This window comes from Propithecus coquereli, unplaced genomic scaffold, assembly GCF_000956105.1.
Source record: "Propithecus coquereli isolate 6110/MARCELLA unplaced genomic scaffold, Pcoq_1.0 Scaffold926, whole genome shotgun sequence".
In the NCBI taxonomy this organism is placed as follows: domain Eukaryota; kingdom Metazoa; phylum Chordata; class Mammalia; order Primates; family Indriidae; genus Propithecus; species Propithecus coquereli.
This window is the reverse complement of record NW_012155574.1, coordinates 403,321-417,400: the sequence shown is the minus strand read 5'-3', so window position 1 is coordinate 417,400 and position 14,080 is coordinate 403,321.

The window sequence follows — 14,080 nt, the reverse complement described above, 5'->3', positions numbered from 1 at the left end:
CCTAAGCCCAGGCTGGCATCTTTAATGGGGGAGGCTGGCAGTGTGGCCGGCAGCGTCCGGGAGGCTGCCCAGCGGACGCATCCCAGCTGGGCTGGGTGCCAGCACCCCTTCCTGGCAGCCCCGCAGGACACTGGGCCCTCGGCCGGAAGCCCCGCTCCCAGAGCGGCCGGCGTGTGGGCTGCCGGCAGGAGTGGACTGTTCCCGGCTGGTTTCTTTTGGGGGTGATAAAAATGTTCTAAAATTGACTGTCGTGACGATTGCATTGCCCCGTAAGTTTACTAAAAACTACTGAATTGTACACTTTAAATGGGTGAATTGTGTGGAATGAGTTATGTCTCAGCGAAGATATTTAAGAAAAGGATGTTAACATGCATACGCCAACATTAAACACTAAAGTCTTTCGTATTGGAAATTGTGAAAATAAAAATTATGGTCTTAGAGTCAGTGTTCCTGTGGCCCTGAGTATGAGATATGCTCTCTGAGCCTCGGTTTTCCTCATCTGTAAAATGGGGATGTTACTAGTACTCCTCCCACAGGGTACTTGTGAGGATTCAGGGCGTGGAGTACTCAGGGCCGTGCTGGCTGTTGTTGCTGTTGTCGCTGTTCTCACCACTGTTTGTTGTGCAGTGGAACCCGCTTGGCTCCAGCAGGTTCCACCCCGAGTTCTGGACCCTGCTGGCATGAGAGCGCAGGGAGCTGTCTGGGGTGGCGTCTCAGAGCTGTAGGGCCCCAGCTCCATCATGCACAGCCACATGCTCCTGTGCAGTTTGGTGGCCCTGGAAGCCCAGCTTCCCATCTATGAGGTGGGAGTGAAACAGGCAGAGCTCCCCACCTCTTCCCAGTGTTTTAAGAACAGCCACCCCATCACTCCCTGTTGTGGCTTTTTACTTACACTTCCAGACACACCACAGATTTTTACTTTACTTGTTTATTTTTGTCGGGTCCGTCCTCTCACTGGAATGATCTCCATGAGGTCTCGGACAGCGCCGGGCACACGTCCAGTGCTCAGGGATATCTCTGGGTGTTGCCTGATAGCACGCGCTGCCGACTGATACAGGAGGCCGGCAGGCCTCCACCTTGGCGCCGTGCACCTGCCGTGCTTCCCCTAAATGTCCAGGTGGCCTGCTCCTTGCTCCCAGCCAGCGCCTTGCTCAGATGTCACCTTCTCAGGGAAGCCTTACCTGACTGTCCGCTTCATATGCACCCCGACCTGATGGTGCCAAAGAGGGTGGGCGAAGCTCCCACCAGGGCCCCGGCACGACTGTCCCAGCGGCCGTCAGGGCCTCCACCAGCACGCACTGTGATGCGTCCGTGCGGAGCGTAGCACTGATTGCACCGATCTTGACCCTCGGGCGCACGGCTTTGCAGCGTTCCGCGTGATGGCGTGGAAGCGCTCAGAGTGTGCGGAGCGCCACAGTCGGCCCAGAGGAACGGCACACGTGGCCGCTCGCGTGGTCAGCTCCGCTAGCCACTTGCTTGCGCTCCGCTGACTTTTATGTGGAAGAACTGGCAAACCGTGGTTATTCAGACTTTCGTATTTGCCAGACATTTTCTTGAAAATGAACAAAGTAAGCTGTCCCTTCAGGGAAACAACTGACGGGAACGGCTGCCCGTGATGCGATTCCAGCTTTCGAGTGAAAATCCGAGTGTTAGGAAACTGGTATCAGCACCAGGAGCGGACGCTTAAGGACCCTCTGACGGGCTGGTCAGCAGCGACATCAGCAACTGCGGGGTTTGGTTATTGCATGATGCGCTCTGTCGACATACGGAAGATGAGTGAGCCAACATTCTCCAAATGGCCACGCGTGTTGTCACCAAACCATGCGTGTTGTTACGAAATCTTACACAGGCAAAAGAGCCATTCAGACAAGATAGACTGATGGATTTTCATGTAACCAAGTGTGAAACGTTCATTCCTGTGGGTTCGGATCCACGTAGTAACTGAAGTTTAAGAAATTACCACTTGTTGAGTTTCGATGTTATAGCAAAGAAAAATATTCATGATTATCTGAAAAGACTATTAAAATACTCCTCCCTTTTCTGACTACACATCTTTGTGAGGCCAGACTTTCTGCACATAGTTCAACAAAAATCACATATCGCAACAGATTGAAGGAAGAAGCGGCTGAGACTCCGGCGGTCTTCAGCTGAGCCAGGCGTGAAAGAGATTTGCGAAAGTGCAAAACAACCCCACTTTTCTCATTGATTTTTTTTTTTTTTGGTTTCTTACAGTACATGTGTTATCGGTGGTCCACCACTTCTGCTGTGTTTTTTTTTTTTTTTTGGTTTTGAAAAAAAAACTAGCCGTTTTCATAAAAACACATTATGTAAACATGTAAAGTTTATTATTTTGAAAAATAAATTGATAAACAAAGAGTTTAACAATTTTTCTTAGTTTCTAATACAGTAAGTATCGATATGCATTAACCCACATGAACTAAAGCTCTTTGAGCTCCTCGATCCTTTTCGATACTGTAAAGGATAGGGTTGCCAGATAAAATATAAGTATATTGTGTGCAATATTTGGGACATAGTTATACTAAAAAGATTATTTGTCATTTATCTGAAATTCAAATTGAATCAAGTATTCTGTATTTTTATTTGTGTAGTAAATCTGGCAGCCCTAGTAAAGGGGTCCTAAGAGTAAAATATTTGAGAACCTCTGGTTAAAAAGAAAAATAAATCTGCTAAAAATTCAGAGAGTGAGGGGATTGCTGCTTTATTACGTGTGCTCAGGGCCCCAGTGACATCGGTGACATCGGAGTGAGCCATGTGGGAGGAGGGCTCAGGCAGGGGGCTTGGTGAGGACCAGGGCCAGGATCTGGGATGGGTTTGGGGTACTAGAGACACAGCCAGGGGCAGGAGACACAGTCTCCTACCACTCAAATCTGTTCTGGAAGCAGGAAATCTTTATGTCCCAGCGGTGAGCCCAGACTCGCGCCGCGGGGGCGTGGCGTCAGGGGCAGACCCTCTTGGGCTTGGCACCAAAGCCCACAGCTGACCTTCTTCATCTCTCCTCAGCGGCAGGACGGCAGGACAGGGAGACAGGCTGGCACACTGCCTGGAGGTGGCGGGTGCTCGGCAGGAAACTTCCTTCCTCTCTGTCGAGGAAAAGCGGGGGCGTAGGGGGCAGGGAGGAGGGGCAGCAGAACAAAGACCTTTTGTGAGACGGAGGGTTTCAGGCCAGCCCTGTCTGCACACGGGATTAGGGTCAGCAGTCTGGTGAGCAGGCACGGGCTGGTCCGGGCTGCCTGCTGGGCACGGCTTCCCGCTGGGGTAGATACTTGGCCGCTGGACACGTCTCTGCAGTGGGTGGGTTCACGGCCATCTGGCCTGGGGAAGTCAGAGAGACCCTGACAAGTGTCCTACTGGGGTAATAGGGCAGTGCCAGAAACGTCCTCATCCTCAGAGACCTCATCCTCGGGCTGACCTGTCACTACTCAGACCAGGGCCCTGATGATTGCGCAGGTGGGACACAGTCAGATTGAGGACCGAGACGGTCTGGTGCGTCCAGGTGGGCTAGGGCAAGTGGGACAAAGTCTCCAGCCACAGGACCTGTGTGGTGGTCAGAGGGCTGAGTCTGGGGCAGCAGGCGGGACCCTTCCTCGTATCTGATAAGGGGCCAGGGCCCTGGCAGACTAAGGCGGGAGGTGGGGACAGTCAGTCCCAGGACAGCCAATAAACACTCATTGGCTATACGTGGTTTGAGTTGAGAGTGGATGTGACCAAAAGCCAGGCTGCTTTCTGCTATCGCCACGCTCCGCAAAATCTACAAATGGTCCATGATGAAATACGCCTTCCCGTGAAACGGTTGCTGTGGATACCAGCAAGCTTTACTAGCATAAATGCATGCTTCATATTAGCGTATTTGATGACTAATGCTTTGATAAACATGGAATTTAATTGCAGAACTCCCAGTGACGCAGTCAGTCCCTGACACACACGGGTTCGATGACAAGCATCTGTTTGGAGAGTCTGTTCGTGCTGGTTTAAAATCACTGGAGCAGTTTAAGGTGCAGTTTGTGTCTCCAGTTCTCCGCAGTGCCACCGACTCTCGCCTTTGGGGGGTGGATTTGGAATCATCGATGCCCGCGTGGGCATTAGAAAGACAGAAGGCAGAAGCTGAGCTACTTCAGGCTTTCTATGTGCCCACGTGGAGATTTTATTTGGGTTTAAAATTTAAAGCAGTGAAACAAATGCAAACTCGGAGTGAAACACTTTTGCTTGGTAAGTGCACATTCTAATTCATCCACAAAATGTTTTCATTTTGTGATCATTACTGAAAATAACTTTGTCATACAGAGAACAGGGCTCTTGAAAAGGGAGCCGCCCTGAGTAACTACAGAGAGAGCCGGAGCCGGGTGTGAGAAACGGAGGTCCACGCAGAAAGTGGCTCTGCACCCCAGGCTGGGCTGGGGAGGGCGTGTGGAGGGTGCAGCTGAAGCTGGCGTGGGAGAGGCCAAGACATAGGCTGGGGGCAGCCAGGCTCCAGGTGGGGCCAAGACAGGGCAGGGCAGAGACTGCCGGAAACCACCCAGCACTCCCAATTTCTGCACATCATATCTCCGTTAACATGACCCTTGGCCACTTCTGCTTGGGTGACAGCCCTGCTGCCCTGGTGCTGCCAATGGTGACGGTTCTGCCCACACCCCACCTCCTTCATCCTTTCTCTGAAATCATTTGTCTGATCCAAGAGCAGGACAGGATGGAAGAGGAGGCCTAAGGGAAGGGACAAACCCTGACTGCATGCTTCTCTGTAGCCCCGTGTGGCCTGGGCTCCTCCTGGGCGCCCCACCCTCTCCACCCTCTCCAGTTCTGTCTCCGCTTCCTTCCTGGCTGGCTGCACCCTCCTATCCCCTAGGTCCTGCCTCAGCCTCTTGCTTTTTTCACCTGGATCTGGGCATGTCCTCAGCCCCTCATGTTCCTTCACTCTCTCTGTTCGGAACCCCCAGCCTGGCTCCAGCCCAGAGCACTGTCCCGAGCCCCAGCGCCGCCCCGGACACTGCCCTGGGCGGGCGGTGCTCGTGCTCTGCACGTGCAGCCCCAGCTCCCCACTGCGTACCGTGACGCCCCTGCTCCCCAGGGGCTCCGGCCCCCCATCCAGTCCTGCCCCTGCACAGCCCCTCAGCGCCGGCTGCACCGTCCGTCCGTCGCTCAGCCTGCCGCCCCCGCTGCCCCACAGGCCCGAGCCCCGCCCTGAACGCCGCTCCCGCTGCAGCCCTGCGTCCGTCCGCTGCACCCCTGCGGGGCACCTGCCCCAAGGAGGCGCTGAGGGGACCCACAGGTCAGACGAAGACCTTGTCCCCTCCCCAGGGCCTCGCCACACACTGAGGAGAGGAGAGCACTCTTGTCCCATCCCCTTCACCCACCTCTCCCTCCCTCCATCCCTGCATCTACCCAGCATTCTTGCCCCCCTCTGTCCCTCCCCTTCTCCCTCTCTCCATCCATCTTTCCCTCCCTCCACCCGCCATCCCTTTTTCCTTCCATCCCTCTTCCCCCACCCATCCATCCTGCCATCCACCCTTCTGTCCCTTCCTCTCTCCCTCACTCCCTCCATCCCTTTATCGTTCATTTTGTCCCGCCGTGTGCCAGGCCCTAGTTGGACATGGGGTCTCAGACCTGACCCAGATGTGGTCCCTGCCCTTGAGCAGCTCAGTCTAACAGGAGAGGGACCACGGCAATACATGCATCGGGGGAGGCCTGGCAGGGAGCAATGCCTGACCTGGGTTCTGGAGGGTAAGTAGGAGTTTACCAGGAGAAAGAGCGAGGACAGGGCATCGAGGCAGAGGGAACGGTATCTGCAGAAGCACAGAGGTGTGACTGGTGTGGTCTGGCTGGAGGGGCAGATGTGTGGGAGGTGAGGTGGGGGCGGGACAGAAGGGCCAGCTCCCCAGGGGGCCTTGAAGGCCAGACAGATGGAGTGGGGGCCTGAAGGCAGTGAAGGCCAAGAAAGGCTTCTAGATAGGGGAATAGTGTGGGCAGATGCCTGCTTCCGAAAGACCCTTCCTGTGGCCAGCAGAGGGGGAGGGGTGCAGACTGGGGAGCAGTGTGGGACGAGGGAGGGTGTGTGTGGATGAGCCGCCATGTTCCTCTCTGAGCGTCCACCCCGCTTAGTCAAGTTTGCACTCAGTGTCTGCTTGTCATCTGAGTATCCTGGGTTCACGCGAGGACTCCAGCCACTTAAGCTCTCTGCCTTACTTTCCTTAGCTGTAAAATGGGAAGATGACTGCCCCCCGTCCCCTAACGCCATTGCTGCCAGGGGCTGGGGAGGGAGGGAGAATGAGTCTAAGACGGCAGCTGGTATCTGGCCTTCAGCTTGGCATCGGGGAGTCCCAGGAAGGACAGGGGCTGCGGAGAGCTGCAGAGCCCAGGCCCTGACTAAGGGGGCCACCACGTGGCTCTGCAAGAGAAGCCAGAAATACGGATTCTTGAACTGTCCTGATTTTTAAAATATTCTGGGCAAACAAAATGCATTTGTGGCCCAGGCCTGGGTTGTTGTGAGGTTTTGCTGAAGGCACATGGGTGGATAATGCCAACGAACGCCCCTCCCCACTTCCCTCCTCTTCCGAAAGCAAGCCCCAGTCCTTCTGCAAACCTCCGTGGCCCCAGTGTGAGCTAGCTGGCGAGGGCCGGCGACCCTGCAGTCGGAGGCCTTTTCTCTGTGCAGGAAATAACAAAGTTACACACACCCGAGGGAAATGCGAGCAGGGACTGGAGCAGACAGCGCACCCCTCTCTGTTCGTAGCAGCATCACTCGCGACAGCCCAAAGTGGAAACATCCCACGTGTCCACAGCCAGGTGAAGGGATAAAGGAAATGCGGTCTAGACATCCAATGGAATATTACTCGGTCTTAAAAAAGGAGGAATTCTGACACACGCTGCAACACAAATGAACCATGAGGACACAATGCCAAGTACGCACAGAAGGACGAATCCCGCATGATCCCACTCGCGCGAGATTGCTGGAGCAGGCACCTCACTTCAGAAAGTAGCATGGAGGGCGCCAGGGGCTCAGGCCCGGAGAACAGGGAGTTAGTGCTTAGTGGGGGCAGAGTCTCAGTTTGCAAGGACAGGAAACTTCCAGACATGGATGGTGGTGATGGTTACACCACAACGTGAATGTGCATAACGCCACTGTATACATTTAACGATAGTTAGGATGGTGAATTTTGTTATGTGTATTTTTCCACAATGGTTTTTTTTAAGTGGCAGATGTTCTCGTGAGGAAGGGAAGGGCGGGCTCAGGATGTTGGGTAGTGGTGCCGGGTCCCCTCTGCCTTGGTCCCAGCCCTCCGGGGCTGCAACAAATTGAGGACTCAGTGCAGCCAGACAGGCACGTTTAGTTCCCTGGGGGCGGGGACCTGTGCCATTTCTGTGTGAGGGGCCTGGTGCCAGAAGTGCTGAGTGGCACTTATCCACAAGGACAAATGGCTATTGGAATGACGCCGGCACACCTGCCTGGCTCTCCTTTCCTCTCCTCGTTTGTGAGGAGATGACCTTTAATAAACACATTTTTTCCCTGCGTCTATTGGGATGATCATATGATTATCATATGATTCTTCTCCTTTAATTTGCTATTGTGTCGAATCAAATGCCGTGCTCTCCCAGGGCTAAGCCGAACTGCCTTCCCGGGGAAGTCCCGCTTGCATGTGATGCATTATCTTTTCAGAGAGGGCTGGGTTTGGTTTGTCCACATTCGTTTAGCATTTCTGCATCCGTGTCTCTGAGTGAGGCCGGCCTGTACTTTCCTTTCCCATATGCAGGACCTTCTATTGCTCAATCACCTCCCCCTGCCCCGCCCTGGCCACGATCACCCGCTCAGCCGTCTAAGCTGGACCCAGCCCCAAGACTGAGAGCCCGGCTGGGGCTGGGGGACAGAGCTTCCTGGGCCCTGGGTGGGGTGGGCTTGGGCTTGGGGGACCCCGAGGAGGGAGGCTTAATGATCCTGAGGCTGAAAGGCTGGTGGCTGTTGGCAAAGTCATGCAGGGTGGTACAGACCCTGCCCCCTTAGTCTGGCTGGTGGATTGGTGAGGGGGCTTCTGCGGTTGGGTCACAGCCTAACTTTCCCTCCCCATAAATCCCCAAATCCCCTCCCATGATCCATGAATCCCCACGGCTTCCCAATTCAAGCCACCAGTTTATCAGGCAGCCAGAACTCTCTGGGAGGACAAAGGGGAAAGACTTTCTCTTTCTTCCATCTGTTCTGTCCCCCAGGCGCTGTGTACCCTGGTGTCCCCTAATCATCTCTGGGAGATCCCAGAATGTTCAGGCCACTGTCAACTGCTACCCTCCTCCCCTCCCCTGCCCCTGGGTTTGGATGCAGCTGTGGCAGCAGGGACCAGGGTGGGGAGGGTGTGGCCCGTCTTTTTCTGAGGCCAGAGATTGCAGGGAGGAGGCCAGAGTCTGACGCTACTGGCCAGTCTCTGTGGGTCTCTGTGGGTTCCTTGGCTGCACTGATTGGCTAGCAACGCCAGCAATGCTGTCGGTGTGGCTTCCGTCCCCACCAGCACCTTTGTGATCCCTCCAGGAGTGCTACTGGGGGAGGGCCCCTCTGCAGAGGGCTCCGACTTGGGGGGCATTTGGCTCTAGCTGGACCCCATTCCAGCAGCTCGGCTCCTGTCTCCTGCAGGGTCCCCTGCTGCTGTGGTCCCCCAGGGCCAGGCGTCCCTCCAGGGGGGGAACCAGCGAGACAGCCCACACCAGGCCCTCTATTGTGGCCACATTTAACTTGCAGAAACTCACGGGGCCAGCCTAAGGGCTGTGAACAGTCCTGCTGCCCCCTCTGCCCTCCTCCAGGACACAGAGCTGTTGGCCCCGCATGAGATGACACTCCTGCCAATCCGCCTTGCAGATCCACGCAATCTCCCAGAGAGTCGGCTTCGGGAGGGGCTTTAACTTTGGCTTTTTGTTGTGGGGGAAAGTGCAGCTCCTGCTGCATAAGGAACAGTTCACACCCCGGGCGGCCCTCAAACTCCTCTCTCTCCCGGGACGTCCACATGTTTAGACGGGTGGCGCTGGAGTGAGGGTCTGGGGGTGATGGCTGGGGCTGCAGGCTGGGTCTGTCCCCGTTTGCTTCTGGCTCTCTTTAGAATATGGGCTCCAGGTTGCTTCTTTGTCCCGAGCCTTGGGTCTTGGCCACGAATTCTGCGAAAGGAGAAGTCTCCTTCAATACTCTGTTCTCCTGCTGAGGCTCAGGCAAGGCCGGCGACTTGCCCATGGCCACGTATGTGTTCTGATTAGAGCTGGGATTGGCATCCAGCCTCCCGATTCCCAGATAGGGACAATCCTCCAATGGTTCCCTCTTGTCCTAACATTTAGGACACAAAAAAAGACCTAGGGCAAGGATTTGGGTGCAGGTATTGTAGTTTATCTGGGAGGTGGCCGCAGAGAGCACAGCGAGGGTATGAGACAGGCAAAGGAGGAAGCCAGCAAAGGCGTGTCAATGAACATCACCACTGGGGCCACAGGGGGACCCAAAGGGACACTTCAGAATCTCCCCAGCAAGGGGCCAGGAGGTTGGGACACTTGTCTGCCAGTGTCGCCCGCCCCTCCTTAGTCCTTAACTGCACGGCATGCTGGGGCTACCCTGTGTGCGCGGGCAAGGCGAGCTCTTGTAGCCAGAGGTGCGGATGAGAACTCATCTGCGTGTGCAGGGACTGACCACGAGGCTGCAGGCGCTTCTGGCACCAGCAGAAGGACAATGGGCAGGATGTTGTATCCACTGGACCACTCTAGCCATCCTTTTAGAGACTAATGACAAAATAGACGGACCTGGGAACGGTGTACCCCAGCCCTGTCTTTATCAACCAGTTGTGCCTATGCCACAAGTGTGTGCATGTAAGCTTTTCACAAATCGAACTTAGTTGTGTAACTGGCACCCAGATCCAGAAACGGAACCCGGCCCCCCAGAAGTCCCCTTTGTGTTGTCCCCTTCCAGGCACAGCCACCCCGAGGGTATCTGCTCTTGACTTCTAACAGCAGAGATTAGTTTTGCCTGTTCTAGGACTCCGTTAAAAAACGGGCTCACACGTATGTGCTCCTCTGCGTCCGACTTCGCTGGCTCGAGGCCGTGCGTGTGAGCTGCGTGCGCGTTGGTCTGCGCAGCTGCACGTGGTCAGTGCTCTGCGTGTGACCGCACCGTGGCGCGCCCACCCGCCCCGCGCTCGGCGGCCATTTCGGAGCTTGCCAGTGTGAGGACCTGTGGCCAGCACTGCCGGGTTCCCCTCGCCTGACTCTCCCGCCCAGAGGACTCCTGCTGTCCTGCTCTGAGCAGAAACTCAGTGGAATTTCTGGGTCGTGGTGAGTGCACACGTTCCACTTTGGTCCATTCCAACAAACTGTTTTCTGCAACAATTGCACCCTTTGGAACTCCTGCCGCGGCAGACGAGCATTCCAGTTGCTTCCTTTCCTTGCCCACAGTTGCTATTTTCTCTGTTGCTTGCCCCTTCTACAATCCAGTGGGGCGTAGCCTCAGTTTCCTCACACCACGGCTTGTGCCCTCCTCCCTGCATCGTGCCACTGTCAGGGATGTGAGCAGGAAGGGGTGGGGAGGGAGTCCTTGGCTCCACATCACATGACCTAGGGGGGCAGGATGGGGTCCGGAGCCTGCAGTCTCCTGGGTCCCTCTGCGGGCTGGCTGGGATGCAGGCGGTGCGGGGAGCCCTGGGGAACCCTCAGCAGATGACTGGGGTGTGAAGTGGTGAGTGGGGTGGGCCGCTGCCGCTCCGTTGAAGTGGTCCAGTAGGCCAGACGACATCTGTCCCAGCCCGTTCTCTGACTTGCTGAGGGAAGTGCACTGCACCCCATCTTCTCCAGGGAAGGTCAGAGTGGGGTTTGGCAGCTGTTGGGAGCTTTGGAGGGCATTGTGGCCCTGTCAAGGAACCTGGGTCAGCCGTTGAGTGGGCTCGGGCTGCCTCTGCCCTCCTGGCTGAGCCCGGTGGCTTGTGGCCGCCACCTCCAGGGCTCCCTCCTCTCACAGCTGTAAAATGGGCCTGGTAGCAACGCCTGGCTGTCTGGTTGGTGTGAGCCTTGCACGAGACTTGTGTGGATTGGCTCCCTCAGCCCCACGGGAGACCCAGCTGAGGGCCCGGCCCTGTGGGGGTGGGGGTGAGAGGAACCCTCTCATATCCCCAGCATCTGGCATTTCGGGCGGGGGCCCAGACATTGAGAAGGGTGTCGGGATGCTCCCCACCCACCTGCCCCCTCCTCCCACATGTTGGCATATGGTTTTGTTCAGCTGGAGCCAAGCTGTGGGGGGAAGGTTCTGCCAGAGAGCGGGGGAACAAGGCCCCTTTGTCTGGTCTGGGGTCTGCCTGCTCCCTGGGCCTGGCGTTGTGGGTCAGACCTTGCGCGGGCCATCTAGGGGCATTGCCTGTGAGGGGAAGGAGGCCAGGGCTTACCGTCCGTTAGATGAGAAACTGAGGCAGAGAGGACAAGAGCCTTGTCCAGAGAGCTCGGTTTGTCAGCAGCAGAGGCAGAGCAAGGGCCGAGCTCCCCGACTGCCGATCCAGTGCTCTCCCTGTCCCCACCCCAGCCTGGGCTCCTAGGGGTCGCTGGGTCCCTCCCAGAGTTCTTGTTGGTGCAACCACTCTCCTTCAGCTGCCCACACTGCCCCCGCCCATGTCTCCCTCCTTCCTGCCCTTCCACAGAAAGGTTTTTTCCTTAGAGACAGGGTCTCGCTCTGTTGCCCAGGCTGGAGTGCCGTGGCGTCATCATAGCTCACTGCAGCCTCCAACTCTTGGGCTCAAGTGATCCTCCTGCCTCAGCCTCCTGAATAGCTGGGACTATAGGTGTGTGCCACCAGGCCTGACTAATTTTTTTTAGCAGAAACAGGGTCTCACTGTGTTGCCCAGGCTGGACTCAAACTCCTGACCTCAAGTTACCCTCCCACCTTGGCCTTCCAAAAATGCTGGGATTACAGGTGTGAGCCACTGCGCCCAGCCCCATGAAGAGTTTTGGAGAGCTGGCTCCATGCAGCCACGCTCCCGGATACCGGGGATATAAGTGTAAACAAAACAGTCATGGCCTTGGCCCTCAGGGACAGGTTTTGCTATCCAGGACAAAGCCTGATGAACCCACTGACACTTACGCACAGGAGCAATGCCCTGAGACAGGTGCTCACAGGTGTTGCGGCTGCACAGCCTGGGGGCTGGGGGTGGGCAGAAGCCTGGAGGGCTCCCTGGAGGAGGTGATATTTTAGTTGACACCCGAGGCTAAGAAGCAGCCAGGTCAGAACGTGGGGCCACTGGGGAAGGGGAAGGTGTTCCTGGTAGGTGACACAGCACAAGTAGGAGGTGGGAGGTTGCAGAGATCAGAATGTGGGTAGGCAAGTGGAGGAAGCTCTGTAGGACAGGAAGGGAGGGAAGAACGTGAGAAGAAAGAGGCAGGGCACGGCTCCTGTCGAGAATGGAGACACAGACTGGAGCCAGACCACTGCAGGGCCTTGCTGGCCAGGCTGCCAGGCTTGGGCTTTCCTCCGAGGCCCACAAGGAAGGGCTAAAAGATGGAGTCACATGGCCAGATTGTGCTTTCGAAATCGGCGATTGCAAAGAAGCCAGCAGCGTTTTAAGGGGCAAAAGCCCTGAGCAGAAATTTCACAAAAGAGGAAATGCGGGTGGCTGACAAACATGGCAAGACGCTCATCCTCATTAGTGCAAGGGACGCGTAGATTAAAGCCGCACCTCGGTGCCGTCTCACACCCACCGCGTGGCAAACGAGTGTTGCTGAGGGGCTGGAGCGCTTGGCGGCAGCCAGCGCAAGTGCCGGTGGGGACACATGCTCTGAAACAAGTGTGGCGAGCTGGTGGACCTGAACACGTGCATGCCCTGTGACCCAGCACTCTGTCTCCTGGACACTCGCCCTAAAGGACATGTACAAATGTCGCAGGGAGACAAGCACAAGGATAGTTATAGCATCACTGTTTATAACAGAAAAAACAAAAACAAAAACAGGAAACGAACTAAACGTCCACAGACGAGAGAATCATTTAGTGTGTTACCAGTTGGGGGAATATTATACAACACTGAAAAGGAATGAAGACCAGCTGCCGGCGCGGACGTGGGTGCCTCTCAGCTCACCAGTGCAACGAGGAACACTTACAGACTGTCTCTTTATACCAAGTTCAGCACAGCCCAACTAAACAGATTTTGGGTGCATACAGAGGTGGTTACACTTTTAAGGAAACCTGGCGAGGCAGCGCGACTGGGGAGGGGCTGGGGAGGGGATTCTGGTTGGCAAGCCTCTGCTTCTCACAGGATCCCCTTCTGGTCTTCTCATGTAACCCGAATCAGCCCCTGGGCTCATGTCGCATTCTCTCCTGCTGGTTAACATTTTTGCAATGGGTGTAACCTGCTTGTTTTATTATTAGTCACCAACCGCAAGCGACTTGCTTTTCCATCAGACCCACATGCTTCTCCCCGCGGTGCGCGCCTGGCCTCTGGTACTCAGCCTGGTGCGAGCCAATGACCCTGTGTGAGATCCAGGTATCTCTGGGCTCTGATTGGCTGGATGACGGGGGTTTCCATGGCTGAGAGCCAATCTTGGAGGAGGTTGATGAAGTCCCCTGTGCCTGTTGAAGATTCTACAGAGAGCATACTTTAAAAATGTGTGCTAAATGAATATCTGACAGCATCTGAATCTGGCGTAGAAGAAATTGACCTGAAACCCAAGGCTGCAAATCTACGGCCCTGCCAGGGCCGTTCATGGGCCCCTCTCTAGCATCTGCCGCAGCCCTCAGTTTCCACAGAGATTCATCCCACACCCTCAGGCTTCGGCTGCAGTGACTGATTCAGGCCTGACTTGAGCCCTTCCAACCGCGGAGAGAGAACCTTAAGACCAGTGGACTAGTGCTCCATTTCGGCTGGGCTTGAAGGGTTATGGGCTGGCTGCTGGGTGGGTTTGGTTGCCAGAAGATGTGGCCTTGGTGAGAAATGGAGCAGAGGGGACCAGAGCTGAGGGACAAAGGGGAAGAAACTTACTCCTGGTGGCATATTTGAACACCTGGATCAAGCTGTGCTTGAAGCCTGCGCCTCTACTCTTTCAGTGCTGACGTCAGCAGTTTCCTTTTTGGCTTAAGCCTGTT